Source organism: Echinops telfairi, unplaced genomic scaffold (genome assembly GCF_000313985.2).
Source record: "Echinops telfairi isolate 266 unplaced genomic scaffold, ASM31398v2 ScPeMD7_60;HRSCAF=208, whole genome shotgun sequence".
Taxonomy (NCBI): Eukaryota; Metazoa; Chordata; class Mammalia; order Afrosoricida; family Tenrecidae; genus Echinops; species Echinops telfairi.
Genome location: NW_022103958.1, coordinates 4,640,243 through 4,654,157, shown reverse-complemented (window position 1 = coordinate 4,654,157; position 13,915 = coordinate 4,640,243). Strand labels below are relative to the sequence as shown.

General features: G+C 42.5%; 1 protein-coding gene across 8 annotated transcripts in view; it reads right to left on the bottom strand.

Moving 5' to 3' along the window:
- The window catches only part of AMBRA1 (autophagy and beclin 1 regulator 1), a 183,384-nt gene extending 169,896 nt beyond the window's left edge, over window positions 1–13,488 (bottom strand). For all 8 annotated transcript variants that reach the window (XM_045290836.1, XM_045290837.1, XM_004708334.2 and 5 more), the window contains exons 1-2: window positions 13,292–13,488; window positions 12,756–12,966 (exon numbers count right to left, since the gene is read on the bottom strand). The gene's annotated coding sequence lies outside the window, so the exon portion shown is untranslated. The remainder of the gene's footprint in view (window positions 1–12,755; window positions 12,967–13,291) is intronic.
- Between the last annotated feature and the right edge of the window lie 427 nt (window positions 13,489–13,915).

Sequence of the window (13,915 nt, the reverse complement as noted above, 5' to 3'; positions counted from 1 at the left end):
CGGCGTAGAATCAAAGCGCCTCCTTACTCTCCCGCGCCCCTCCAGGGAGCACAGTGAGAAACTCAGGCTGACCTAAACCCGAAGACTTCATGGCCTTCTCTGTTGCAAGGGCTGTGGCCAGAAACAAGAGATCTTTTTCTTGTCCTTTACAACAGAGATACCACCATCCATACTCTGTAGGTCTGTCTGACTAAAAAAAGAACAAATAAAAGCTCCCAGAATATGGTGAGCATGGAAAAGATGGCTCCCCACTATTTGTTCTACAGTGCTAAGAGCTGAGGTAAATTCAACAATGCTCAATAAATGTAGGTATTTCAGGATATTTTCAGTAGCAGGGAAGTGAACAAATACCACTCCCAAAATTCAACTAAAAAATAAATAATAACGCTTAGCTTCCATTAAAGGTACCAATGGAAAACTCCTTTTCCAACTTAGACATCCAGTGAGTCCTTGACCCGCTGACCCAAGCAGGAGTCTGGTTGTGCGTACACAGAGCTTCCTTTGAGCTACCTCAATGGAGACACCGAGTGGGAAGTGGATGAATTGATGCTGGACTGATACCTCAGCTCTGGCTTTTCCTGGGCCGAGCATTTAAGCTGGCAACTTAACATTGTATTTAATGAGTATTTTTACGTTCCTGTCCTATACTAACAGAACTTAATGTTTATTTGTCCATCTTCTGGGCTTCTAAGTCTCCAGGCACCACATATCAAAAATGTATCTATGTCATGCGCTCCTTCACCTAAACAATTTTAACCTGGCCCATGCCTAAACTAGTCATTAAGAACCCATTACCTTAATCTGTTATTGATAATGTGTTCCCATTTCTGCATGTGTACCCAGAGACCAAAGCAATTTTTACAGGAAAGAGATGCTCAGTCTTTCCAATCTGAGCCCAGCCAACTCTCAAATCACACACTCTGTGGAAGCTACAGATGTTGGCTTTCATCCTATGGTTTAAGAAGAATCCTAACACTACGATATCACACAGCCAAGAAAAGATTCACTGAAGGCATGGAACAAGTCCCTAAGCAGTCAACAAAGGCATGGGAGCCAAGATGATTTAGAATGCTAATCTCATATTTTACTGGGAGATCTGAGCAATTTACCTACTCTCTCTTTCTTCATGAGAAATATGAAAATAAACCCATGGAGATGCCAGAGATGCTATTTGGAGTAGCCTTAGAACAATCATGTCCTGGGATCATCAGGGACCTCAGGAAGCACCTGGGTCAGTTCCCTCAATTCACACCTAAACCATACCAGGAAGACAGTAAGTCTCCGGGGAAGATATTGCACAACCTTCCTTGGGCACATTCCAATAGCTTGTAGTCAGGAAGTTCTTTCTAATAAGCAATCTATATTCCTTCTGTTGCAATTAAAACACATTCCCTTCTGCCCTGTCCTTTAGAGAAGGAAAACATCTGCTTACACCACCTGAGCAGTCTCTTCAAGAGACTGTAAAATATAGGCAGGCCATTTCAAACAGTTTCGTGTAAAAGCAACATGACTTTAAATGGGTCACCTCAGACAAAGAACATGATTACGAGTCCTAAATTCCCAGTTTCATCACTGCCATACTCTGAAGATGCTGGGAAGTAAAAAGATGCAGATGCTGTGCTTCAATTATCCCATCAGAAATATGCAAATGTAAAACCAAAATGTTAAGGGAACTGATGGGACAATGTCCATAAAATGTTTAGTGCTTCCCAGGAAAACCATTTTATAAGATGCTCAATATTATCTGAATATAACTAATTAGACCCTGGGTAAAGAATAGGTAAATGGCAAGCAAAATAGAAACCAAAATGAGTCCACAGTTTCATCACAATTCTACAGCACATTACTTGGAAATAAGACCTAATAATAGATAAATAAATGAAAGGGGGGGGGAGATAGGATTAAAGGCAAACATTTCAACTAATTAGCTATAATAACAGTGACCACAGGAAAGCAATTACGAAAAATAAAAATAAGAAGTGTAAAAGCTTCTAATGTGAAAATACAAAGCCCTAATAGGCGGGTGGCGGCTGTGAGGTACTGTCGAGTTGGTTGTGACACAGGGACCTGTGTACACCAAAACAAAGCCATCCTCAGTGTTTGCTCTCTTTGAGCCTGTCGTTGCAGCCACTGTGTCCGGCCATCTCCTCAAGGGTCTTCCTCTTTTTTGCTGGCCTTCTACGTTCCCAAACATGATGTTCTTCTCCAGGCAGGACACACAGGCAGGCAAGAAAGGAATTAAGATAGAGAAGAGTTGAAAAGTTTTTAAGAAGTAAAATTTTAAAAGTATGTAAGTAGTAAGTAAACTTGAGCGAGAGTAAGACTAAAGCATAAGGAGCCCTGGGTACTACAGCTAAGTGCTCAACAGCAGTCAGAACTCATAACCTCTCCGAGGGAGAAAGACAGAGCTGCTTCAGTAGATTACAACCTTGGAAACCCCACAGGGCAGCTCCTGCCACTGTCAACACTGTCACAACCGCAATGGTTTCGCGTTTTAAAGTCAATATACAAAGACTACACGAAGCGTTACTCTTACCAGCTTGCAAATAACCTCAATCCTTTACCCGTTCTCCTTTAAAACAACCTCTGACAAAATATGCAGGTTATTATGTCAAGCTAACTACCAGAAGAAAAAGAGAAGAAATGAAACCAAACGTGGCCTGTGGTTACCGTGGGTGAAAAGGAAAAGTATATTTGCTCAGGGGCACCACTGAGTTTATGTTAATGGTGGTGGAATAATAATTTGGAAAAGGATATCAATAATGGTGTACAACACGAAGAGTGTAATCAGTGGCACTGAATTATACACTGCTGAATTGGAGACTTGTTTCATTGTGTATATTTTTGCCACATTTAAAAAATAATTACATAAATAATGAGTATAAGGAAAAAGAAAATGTTCTAAAATTGATTGTGGTAATGATTGTACAACTCTTTTTTCTTTTTTTTTTACACAACTCTTCTTGATATGACTGAACTACTGAATTTGAGATATGAAGATGAAGTGGCAATAAAACTTAAAAGATATCAAGGGTAAGCAATCAAGGACACAAAGAAGCAAAAGTTATGCCTCCTATCATCACAGACTTCAGTCTTACGGTTTTCCTTCTTATGGACAGACATACTATTCATTAAAATATAAAAATGCTCTCTTTCCTTCCTATTCCGCAAGCCCGCATCAATCTGGCTCCTGCCTTTATAGTCTTCCAACACTGCTCTTGCTATAGCCTATCAAATACACTATTTCCTTCCTTCGGGAAACATGCTCCTCTCAGTTTCTGTAACATCATGTTCTTCCTGAATTTTCTCTTGGTTCTGAGTGTGCTTCCCCTACTAGTAACTATTTCTCTGGTAGATCTCCTCCATTCTACTTGACTGTCAATGCTATCTACACCCAGCAGCCTCCAGACTGATAAACCCAGTGCCACTCTTTATCTCCCAACAGCTTACATTGTTGCTCTCTCTGCTGAGATGTTTTCGTAGGCCTGACCAAAACTGACTGCTTCACGACATTCCCCAACTGCAGTCAAACTTTACTGTTGCTCAAAGCTGCCGTCTCAGATACAGCACCTTCATCTGTCCAGACACTCAAACCAAAAGTCTAGGTGTAATACCTGGCACCTTCTTCTTTCTACATATCCAACCCATCATTCAGTCTTGCCTGTTCGAATTTCAAAATACTAAATATTTCTAATTCTTTCCATCCCCATTGCCTATAGCCTAAACCAGGGGTCCTCAAACTTTTTAAGTTCACTGTCCCTCAAACCGTTGGAGGGCCAGACTATAGTTAAAAAAAGAAGACAACTATGAACAAAATCCTATGCACACTGCACATATCTTATTTTGAAGTAAAAAAACAAACAGGGCAAAAACACCAGACGGGCTGGATAAATGTTCTCAGTGGGCCGCATGTGGCCTGCGGGCCGTAGTTTGAGGACCCCTGGCTTAAACTAACCATCCTCATCTTTTGCCTGGGCTACAGTAGCTTCTTAACTAGACTTCCTTCACTTCTCATCCCAAGCCACTCCCCACAATGTAGCCAGAGGAATCTCAAAAAAATCAACACAGCAGATCATGACGCACATGTCTAAAACCTTCAAAGGATTCCAATTAATCATAATATCAAAATCCTCTCTCCCACTTAGCAATACCGTGTTTCCGTTTCTCAAATATGCCTAATTTTTGTCCACTCAAGGCTTTCAAAACAATCTTCTCTTTTCATCTTCCTAGTCTTTGCTTAAGTACCACTTCTTAGAAATTCTGCCGCAAACCCCAATGCAATCCAGGTTCCCCTACTCCCATCCCTTTTCTACTTTCCTTCACAGGACTTAGCACACTTTGCAATTATACATGTGTGTTTACTGTCTCTTTCCCCTCTAGACAATAATCTCTATCAGGGCATACACAAAATCCATTTTGCTTATTTTTCTGCTCTAGTCTTAATATTGTAGCCATCGTTTAAAGCAGTGGTTCTCAACCTTCCTCATGCCGTGACTCTTTCATACAGTTCCTCATGTTGTGGTGACCCTCCAACCATATAACTATTTTCGTTGCTACTTCATAACTGTAATTTTGCTACTGTTGTGAATCGTGACCCTCCAACCATAAAATTATTTTCGTTGCTACTTCATAACTAATTTTGCTACTGTTATGAATCAGGAGACCCCTGTAAAAGGGTCCTTCAACCTCCATAGGGGTCGCGACCCACAGGTTGAGAACCACTGGTTTAAGCGTACAGAACTCTTTTAAGGAGCCCTGGAAACACAGGGTTATGTACTTAGGCTGCTAACCAAAAGGTTGACTGCCACTACCAACCACTCTGAGGGACAAAGTAGAGACAGTCTGCTTCTGTAAAGATCCACAGCCTTGGAAACCCTATGGAGCACTTATACTGTCTTACAAGGGTCTGAATAGAAAATGATACAATGTCCACAGGTTTTAGACTTCTTTAAAGGCGTTTGGAGTCCGTTTAACTTAGCATTTAAGAAAGAGACTGGCAATAGACTTCTTGGATTCAAATCCTGAACTTACCAGCTACATGGCCTTGAGCAAATTGCTAAATCAGTCTATGCCACAATTTCCACAGCTATAGAATGGGGGAATTGAGATTGTTATGAAAATGAAAAGGATGGATGACACAACGTACTTTGTACATACAACTTCTGGCATGCAAGTAGCACTCAGTAGGCACTGTTTCTGTTGACCTATGCTGGTATCTTCTCCACCTACCACAGAGGTAGACATTCAAAAAGCATGGACTGAATGAATGACTGATAAATAAGACACTGCTCTAATCAGTAGATAGATGTTTTAAATGACAGTGCAGGAATATTAAAGAGATTTAGAGAGAAAAATGTCTTGGAAGGCAGACTGAAGCAACCCACAATTTCTAAGGGCATAAGAATAGAAAAAATGAACTCCACTGGATTCTGAGCTTTTCCCACTGTGCAGAAAGTATGCTCCCACTTCAAGAGGTTGACCCAAGATGGCCTGCTGTCTTTAACTTTTCCCTACGTATTGGCATTTTTTCTTAATCATTTTATTAGGGGCTCATACAACTCTTATCACAATCCGTACATACATCAATTGTGTAAAACGCATTTGTACATTCATTGCCCTCATCATTCTCAAAACATTTCCTAGTATTGGCATTTTTTCCATTTTTTAATCATCCTCTTTCAAACCCTTTAAGCACCAACCACAGTTTAAATACGTGGTAAAATACACATGCTAATTCAGACGTTTTCTGTTTTCCAAGGAAATGTTCCTTTATTCCTAGAATAGTCTTGGCCTGTTTTGCTACATATATTATGAAAATTCTCAAAAATGTCTCATCCATCTTACATTAAGAACTTGCTTGGACATTGTTGCTTTCTAGGTTTTCCTCCCCAGTAAAGCTGCACCCTTCTACTTAATTTGAAGGCGGCTGAAGGGAAGGTCCTGAGGTAGATGTGGCAATGTATGGCCATAAAGATTTGCCGCCTTCAAAACCTGTGGGGTAGTTCTGTTCGGATCTACTTGGAGAGGGAATCAGCTTGTGGGCAGCAAGTCATTAAGGAGGGGAAGATGAGCTAAATTTGCTGCTGTAGTAACTTTCCAGTCTTTATTCCAGTTTTCTCAAAAGTACCAAGCTTCAATCCAAATATCTGTAGATTTGTTCTTCTTTTGAAGCACATATGTAATCACTGTCTTGTTATGATAATACTGATAATTTTAGTTGTGCTCTTCTAAAGTTACACATATTAAGTCATTTAATTCTTACCACTGCTGTATGTTACGATGCTCTACAGATGAGGAAAGGCACAAAGAGGTTTATGTAACTTGCCCACATCAGATCTAGTAAGTAGCTCAGCTAGGGTTCTGAAGTCAGGCTGCCTGGCTCCTGAGTCAGTGCACTATACTGTTCCTCAAGAGAACAGGGGTTTTCTGCCCTCTCACAGAAATGGAAATACTTAATTCACTCCCCAAGTCACACATGCAGATCAACACCCTCCAACTCAGCAAAACTGCAGATGCTTCATTTATCGATCCTATACGACAGCAATGTTGGTTCGTGGGAGGATATACATGCTATATTGGAGAAAAATAAGCAAATAATAAAGGATGATGTGAAATTTGTGCCCCTTCATTCTAAAGAGACAGAAACAGAATTCTGATAAGCATTAGTAAAAATGTTTACAAAATATGTTCAATTTCTTGGAAAAAAGGCTTCAAATGAGACTTTAGATATTGCTACTTTGCTGCTGCTGCTGCTGCTGCTATTAGCCAGAGAGCCCTGGTGGTATAGTGGTTACACACTGGGATGCAATCTCCATGGTCGGCAGTTCTTTGGGAAAAAGACGGGACATTTTACTCCTGTACACAGTTAATAGTGTGCAGTGTCAGAAACCCACAGGGTCAGTATTGAGTCAATGGCAGTGAATCTGGTTTTTTTGGTTTTGGGTTGTTGTTAGGGGTCATTGAGTTGGTTCTGATTGGAAACAGAACAAAGCACAGCCCAGTCCTGAGCCGTCGGGTAGAAAGCCAGTGAGGCAATGGTATTGTTGCTATCTGTAAACCAACTTTCACTGCCACCCTATGAAATGGCCCAATCCCAAATATTTTCATGTTTCACGGAGCCAGCAAACAGGGCAAGAATCTCAAGAAAGGTCTGTTTAAAGCTAACTGACCACCTGCAGGACTACTTTAAACATTGCTGTTGTTGTTAGGTGCTTTCCTAACAATAAGGACCCTGTGTACAACAACAAAACACTGCCCTTTCCTGCACCATCCTCACAATTATCTTTCAGCTCAGTACGATGTCTTCCTCTTTTACACTGCCCTCTACTTCACCCAGCACGAAGCCCTTCTCCAGGGGGGTCTGGTCTCTCCTGACAATGTGGTCCAAAGCACATAAGATGAAGCTTTACCACCCTCGCCTCAAAGGAGCATTCTGGCTATACTTTTCCAAGAGATTTATTTGCCCTTTTGGCAATCCATGGTACTTTCAATATTCTCCTCCAGCATCACAATTCAAACACATCAATTATTCTTCAGTCTTCCTTATTCAACATCCAACTTTAAAATGGATAGGAGGTGACTGAAAACATCATGGTCTGGGTCGGGCACACTTTAGTGCTCTGAGTAACCTTCTCAACACTACAGAGGTCTTGTGCAGCAGATTTACCCAAAACAATACAGCTTGGATCTCATGGCTGCTGCTTCCATGAGCACTGATTGTGGATCCAAGGAAGACAAAATCTTTGACAACTTCAACTTTCTCTCCATCTATCATGATGGACCTATTGGTCCAGTTGTGAAGATGATCGTCATTACTTTGAGTTGTAATCCATACTGAAGGCTGCAATCTTTGAGCGTCGACTGCAAGTGCTTCAGGTTCTCCTGTTGCTAGGTGCCACTGAGGCGTTTCTGACGCGCTCGGCAACCCTATATACAACAGAACCAGTCACTCACTGCCTGGGCCTGCGCCAGCCTCAGGATTATTGTTATGTTTGAGCCCATTGTTGCAGCTACTGGGTCAATTTATCTCCTGGAGGGAAATAATTTCCTCTTTTTCACTGACTGACTTTACCGAGCCTACAACTTTCCTTTCAATTTCAACAGTTTGCCTATCTTTCTTTTTCAAGGTGGGGGTAGGAGGGGTTCTTTAACAGACAGAAACTTATTTTCTTACTACATAGGAGAACAGAGTCCAAATTCAGAGTACAAGCTCCGGAAGAAATCTTTCCCTGTCAACTCTGAAGGAACGTTCTAGTCGTCAGCTTTTGCTCCTGGGCCATCTTTATTGAACAGTCTCTCTCTTCCCCAATCAAGTCTACCCATTTTTTAAGGCTAAGTACTTCTATCTATCGCTTGCCACAAATTCACCTGAATGCATGTATCCCAACATTCAAACTCATTGAACTTCTCTTTCAAACAACAGCTTAATATGGGGAAAAAAATAATATTAAATGAGAACGCATTAAATTAAGGCACATTAGAAGGAAAATATTAAACTCTCTGGTCAAGCATGCTGGATGGTTATCCAATGTTAAAACCAATGCTTTAGATGATAGGCAAAGGTTACATGTAGTCATCTGAAACACAATTCCATTATGAGAGCAGCAGGAGGACTTTCATTTCCTGAATCAGGGTATATAGCGCTTTCGGGTTTTGTAGGTGGATTACAAATGTCAACATTCAAGACTCCAAGCCCGGCCAACACTAGGCCCACTTCTTGCTCCTTCATCCCTCCCTGTCGGCTCTTGTCTGTTTATTTCAGAGCACTTATTTCAGCCTAAAGTTTGCTTGTCTGCTTGTTATTTTATTATTTCATTATTATGTATCTATTTATCAGAAACCCGGTCCCCACTGGAATATACTTCATGAGGTCTACCTTTACATCCAGCATCTAATGAGTAGTCAATAAATACCTGCTAGATAAAGTCTTTCGAGAAGGACAGGGGAAAAAGCAAAGGGCAAGAATAATAAACAGTAAAAAAAGAAAAAGTTTGTGTAGAGAAGTGGAAACTAACAACTCTTTGGGCAGACAGACAGAAAACAAGTTAGAAGAGATACAAACAATCCAAACAAGGGTGGAGGAGGGAGGGGAAAACAGGAAGTGATACCAAGGGCTCAAGTATAAAGAAAATGTTTTGAAAAGGATGATGACACCATATGGGCAAATGTGCTGGACACAATTGATGTATGGATTGTTATATGAGTTGTAAGAGTCCCTAATAAAGTGATTTATTAAAAAAAATAAAATCCAAACAAAAAAAAATATTTAATTAACAAACCCAAACCATGCTCACTGCCATGTGAGCTGACTCAGTGCGACCCTAGGGGTCAGGGTAGAACTGCCGCTGTAAAGCTGTAACTGTTTACAGGAGTAGAAAGCACTGGCTTTCTCCCTCAGAACTGGTTGGTGGTTTTAAACTGCTGACCTTTTGGATCACAGCCCAATGTGTACCCACCACACCACCAGGGCTCCTGGAAGTGAGAGATACCTAGTACACCCCAAAATAATGGAGTAAGCTGCCATCGAGTCCACTGTCTCCTGGCTTCCCATGTGCGCCAGAGAGGGACTGCACACCATAGGCAGTGACCTAAAGGCGCATCACCAGGTCTTTCTTTTGGTAGAGCTGGCCGTCTGCTTCCAAGAAATCAGTCTAGGGACTGCAGGGCAAATCTGAAGCGCCCACACTCACTTGGTACTCTCCTGGTACTCCAGAGCAAGACATGCTAAAGTTACATAAAGCGAGACTAACTAGAAAAAGAGGAGTAAGTATCCTTACTCTCGCCCATCTAAATCCGCAGCACCTCCAACACTTCTTTTTCCCTAGCACTTGCTCCTTTCCACATACACATCAGCAAGTCCTGGCAGTGCTGGTTCACTGTTGGTTCACCTCTGTCCTGCATGATGGTCTTGCTTAACATTGCCGTGAAAACAGCAAGGTGTCAAAGAACCTGGATGCCACCTGTAAACGAACTACTACTGGAAGAGGGCACAAAAGATAACTTTTGAACATGCCTACACCTTTTATAGGCCTATACTTTCCCCGCCCCGGCCCCTAACAGATTATCACAGAAGCGTTGTCTTCTTTAGTCTCTAAATAAGGACTCAAAAGAGCACCATAATAAGGTGAAGTTCAACAGTCTTTACTTTTGAATCCCTGTTCTGCTGTGTGAACTCAAACTGGGTCCTATCATGTACCCTCTCTCTTAGCTTCAGGATCCATGGGGAGAAAGCATTGTCTCCCCTAGGGAGATGTTATGGGTACTCAATGAGATAACCCATATAAAGGGCGGGACACAGTGCAAATGCTTAATAAGGAACTACTTCCCTACAGTCTCTATAAGCATTTTGCACAAAATTTCTAAGCTGGCAAATGGGTAAGCCTCCGCCTTAAACTCAGGTCTCCTGATTCCTTAATCTCTTTTCACCACATCACATTGGCAGGCTGCCACTGACTACTAGACTCATACTTTCTGACAGAAATTGATCACAAAAATGTTCTTTATCTGAAACTGACTTTAGCTTTGTGGAAAAAAGAAAGATCTATTTCTCATGGAGCAGGAGAGGGGTTTGAAAAGATAAAATACAAACTGCCCCAAAACCACAAGGCAGGTTATACCATAGAATTTCTTTTTTCTTGTTTTAGCATAGAATTTCTGTACAAATAGAAATTATGATAAGAAACAGAAAGTTCTCTTCGGGTTTATAAGGAACTGGAGAAAGAAAGGAGAATGACTATGATTAAAGGAACTTCAGGGGGTTTTGTTTGTTTTTTGGTTTGTTTTTATAAATCAAACCACTAAGGAAAAAAAAAATCCGTGTCCCATTCCAAAATAAATCAGGGCTGAGGCATATCTTGGAAAAACAGAGCTTGGTGTGCGGACAACAAAACATTTGCTCCAATTCCTTTAAGAGAGGCAAGTGCTCTACTATAATATGGGCAGAGTGAGACCATCGACCTTAGCTGTCAACATTCACAAGGATCCTGGCACACCGTAAATGCTCAAACTCAGTAGCAGTCACAAAACCAGGAACATGGTCAAACGAATAATAGTTCCGTAAGGCTTTCTACTGCCATAACGAATCACAGCCTCAGAAACCCACAGGGGCAGTTTTATCCTGTCCGATGGAATCTCTATGAGTTGGAATGTACTCAATGGAATTGATTTTGTTGTTGTTGAAGTCTCCTAAGACATACTGAAAAAAAATGTGTTGACAATTAAACAGTAGAAAGTATATACTATTATTCTGTTAATAAAAATTACTGATGGTTTTCAAATGCTCCATATAACTAATCTTTTCCAAGTGATACAAATAACTCCATTCCAGAACAAATTCTAAAACATACTCAAAAAATTAGTGTCTTTGAGAATCCACAGGAAATTTCTTACTGAAAGAATAACTCAATCATATTAGGAACCTGTATGTTTCCGAAAGGAAATCGCAGAAGAGTGCCTGATCTGACAAAACAAAATAAGATAGGATCTCATAAGTTAAAAGCTAAGTGGGTTCCCGTCATAAACAGAAGAAAGGGGTATGAGGCTGATAACCCCCACAAGCAAATATCTTCTCCTCCTCCCCTCCTCTATACAACCTTTTAAATTCTTTTCTACAGAAACATAACATAAAGTGTCCCCAATACTGCTCCGTGACACTCATAGCAGTCCCGGTGTATTATTTAGCACCTATCAGGCACTCCTGAATTACTACTCTGCACTCTGGCCCCCATTCACTAGTGGTCAATGTCCCTTCCCTCTGACACCAAAAGGCCTCCCCCCGCCCCCCCAAGAATACACATCATTCTTTGCCGAACTCTCCCATCTAGAGTCTCCATACAGTCTGGTGGTTCTTTGTTAATCCTGTTTTTCTGTGAGCACTGAGGTCTGAGTAACTAGAAAATCACTCATGGACAAGGATCTTTCATTTAAACCTTGCTGACCTCACGCAGAAAATTAGAAGAGGAAAACAAAACTTCCCAAAACCCACGGGTATTCTAAAATTATACAGGGTCATCAACTTGAGTGTACAGGGTCAGCCAAGGACCAGGAATTGAATCTGTTCTCCTTTGAAAACATTCTCCTCCATGAAATACTATGGAAATGTATCCAACCTAGATTGACCTCAAGGCTGAGTATCTATTTTTAGCAAAGTTCCACAAATTGTGATCACAGGAACACACCACCAAATTCATTGAAAATAAAGTGAGTAAGCACACATCACTCAAGTTCGGAGAGAAACAACAGAGCTTCCAGAATGTTTGCTTTCAAATTAAACCTACACACACTTTCTACCTGTAGTGACCCCTAGCCAAACGTGGCAGAACTATTCTAAAAGGAATCCGTGCCCTTGTCTTTGGATACTTCTCAGATAGCAAACCCTCACAAAAACAAACATCCGAATTCAAAAATGTACACCATCCTCTGTCAAAAACGATAGCTGAAACACTTCCACTAAGAACAGGCTGAGGGAGGAGGAGGAAAGAAAAAGAATCTACAAGAAAACAAACTGGTCAACATATACAATGCTCTCTCCAGACACAAAAAGACAATGCCATTGCTACTTGCGCTACAGTAACACAGACTTAGAAAAGGGACACCGGCGAAAACGTCACACGGTCTCTTTGCTTCTGAAGTCACCAGGGCAGAAACTGAATTCCTTGGAAGAAGAAAACACAATTACACGACCCATCACGGGGTGCATAGACTGGTAAACGCAGAGGGCAAAAAAGCAAACTGGTAAATGACAAAAAGTGACTTACGGTGCCTTTAAAGATCTCCAGGAGATATGGGGGGGAGAGTCACGTCCCAGACCTCAGCCTCGGTTTCCCCAACCAAAAAAGGCGAAAAAACGACACTTCGCTCACGAGAGCCAGAGGGCCTTGTTCCACACGCCTCCACCTACTCGAGGATCCCTTCAAAGGCGGGACTCAGAGAGGGTCCCCGGCGCAACTGAGTCTTGACACCCGGAGCCTTAGGAGGAGAAAGGGAGGAGGGTCAAAGCGCGCACAGTTCCTGGCAAGCGATTTCCCCCCCAGACTCAGGGGGCGCCGACACCCGCCCCAAGTCCAACATTCCCTCCCAAGCCAAACGCACCGGGTAGCCCCAGCATCCCTCCCTCCTTCCGGCTTCTCCGGGCGTTCCGAGCCGCCCCTCCGGCCGCGCCCCGTCAGCCCCTCCTCTGGCCGAGTCTCGGCCGCGGGTTCGCCCGCCCACCCGCCGGCGCCAAGGTCTCCTCAACCCCGCGGCCGAAGGATGCCGGGCCGGGCCGGGCCTCCCAGGCTCCTCCCGGGCCTACCTGCAAGGCGGGTGGGGGCTCGGTTTGCAGTCCAACGGGCGGACAAAGCCCCGGAAAGGAGGGAGAAATGGACAGGAGGGAAGCGAGGAGTGCGCTCTACCGACCGGCAGAAGAAAGCGGCCTGAGTGCAGGGCCTCCCGAGTAACTCAGCCCTAGACCGGGCGCCGCCACTGCTCTGGAGACATCAAGCGAGAAGACGGCGCAAAAGATCACCGAACACACGAACGCCCAGACATTACTGCGGAAGAGCCGGTGCAATCGTTCAAGGCACTAGCGCCGAGCGCCGAAACACAGATCGGCTTCTCAAGGTCCGGCTTCTGTCCAAGACATAAATAAACAAGCACAGATCCTAAACCCAAGCGTAAACAAGTCTGTGCGTCTGCCATTTTCTATGTCGGCCGCCAACTGTTTAGAATGTTTCCAGCTCTAAAGTTGTTCTTGAGAAGGTGCGAGTGTTGCAGATCAGATCATAGCACAGTAGCATTTGTCTAATTGTATAGTTCAGCTATACAGGTGGACTACTTTGTGTCAACTTACCTTCTTCCGCTCCTTAGTGTTTTCCCAATTGAGCAAATCACTTTTCTTTACCCTTTTTGACTCTTACTCAGAACAGTGAGGTGAATG